At 43.2% G+C, this 1,619-nt stretch overlaps 1 non-coding gene across 1 annotated transcript; it reads left to right on the plus strand.

Moving 5' to 3' along the window:
- The first annotated feature begins 153 nt into the window (after positions 1 to 153).
- Positions 154 to 225, plus strand: trnap-agg (transfer RNA proline (anticodon AGG)). Its single transcript has one exon. It is a non-coding gene; the product is annotated as a tRNA-Pro (tRNA).
- The last annotated feature ends 1,394 nt before the right edge of the window (positions 226 to 1,619 follow it).

Genomic DNA, 1,619 nt, shown 5'->3' on the forward strand with positions numbered 1-1,619 from the left:
CTGGTATGTAAAAATTGAATTTCTCAGAAATCTGGTCAGTGCATGAGTTCTATCTCTGCCCTTGTTAGCTACAGAGGCAGGATGTTGGAGCGACCGTAGCATCGAGTAGACTGAAGTACGTGGCAAAGTGACCTCCACTGAACCGCAATCTGTGGCTCGTTGGTGTAGGAGTATGATTCTCGCTTAGGGTGCGAGAGGTCCCGGGTTCAAATCCCGGACGAGCCCTCTTCTGTCTTTACAGCATCTTTTCTTGAGCAGTTTCAGTCTATTCTGCCATCCCTGGGCCAGAGTGAAATACGTGATTCTCGCTTAGGGTGCGAGAGGTCACATGTGAAATGTTCACATTTATTTGTACGCAAGAATTGCCTGCCTTAACTATGTCATTCTTTTTGAGGTCTTCAATAAAATTAATTATTGCATCACTAGACACCCAAGGTTCTGACAATCTGTGCTTAAGATTTGCGTAGAAATTTGCCTGGGCCAGATCATGAATTCCTTGGACTTCTTCAATGATGGTATGAATTACATATGAATGTAAAAGAAGCTTTGCTTGCAGTTTCAAATAAAACAGTCAAACTTTTTAGAAAAAAATATTCATCTACACTTTCAAAGACCTCTCATGGCTCAGGCCCCTCACTTTCATCTTGAGATGTACAAGGCTGACACATATGTTGTGGTGGGCTTGCAAAAATTGCTTCATGAAGAAGCTCAGGTGGACTATTTTTGTGTGTTCTTGAGATATGAGTTGCAAATGTGGATTTTACACTTAATGCCCTCTCACAGCTCTTAAGGAGGCAATTTATTTCCCTGCCCTCATCATTGTCACAAGTTTCGGAAAGTTTTTTTCGAGTATGGCTCGCTCTGTTTGACGTTTGATGGAGCGGAATTTCCTTATAAGGGCACTTCTGCCGGAAGAGCGCGTGCTCCCGTATAGCAGAGCACTGAGAGCACAACAGACTTCACTGATCAGAGCGAGAGCGTTGCGAAATGTCACAAAAGAAGTGTGTTTTTGGTTGCCAGGGCAAGACAACCCTGCACAGATTACCAATTAAAAACAGCATTAAGGGACCAGTGGATGGACAGAGTTGTCTATCAACGGAGTTGTGCAAGTGTTTGTGTTTGTTCCAAATTTGTTAGTGTGAACAGCAGAAACACAGCGGGTCCTGAATTGGGCTCTTTTGTATCCTTTACTGTTTGTTTAAACTGCGATTTGAATTTGTTCATTGAGGTGCAGGGGGAATTTGAAGGAGAACTTTGCAAAGGAGAGCTCAGTTCAGTGTTTCTGTATTTGCGACACAGCTCTCTGCATGTGCACCGAACACAACGTGAGTAACCAGCTACTCAGTTGATTTTTCCATGTCTTGTGTGTGAATGCTTTAAACTCTTTTGAATGTTTAAATTGGCAAGTGGCAAGGCTTAAAAATTTGAAAATGATAAGCATTTGTGTTGACATGCAGCAGGGGCCTATCAACTGTTCTGATTGTCTTTTTAGGTTGGACTCAGCCAAATGGTTGAGATCGCCGGGGGCCACCCTCAGCCGTGGGTCTTTTTAATCATCACCACCTTTCACCCCACTAGCAACGGACTGAATTACATTGCACTCTTCTCTAACGCATATT

Source organism: Carassius auratus, chromosome 22 (assembly GCF_003368295.1).
Source record: "Carassius auratus strain Wakin chromosome 22, ASM336829v1, whole genome shotgun sequence".
NCBI classification, from domain to species: Eukaryota; Metazoa; Chordata; class Actinopteri; order Cypriniformes; family Cyprinidae; genus Carassius; species Carassius auratus.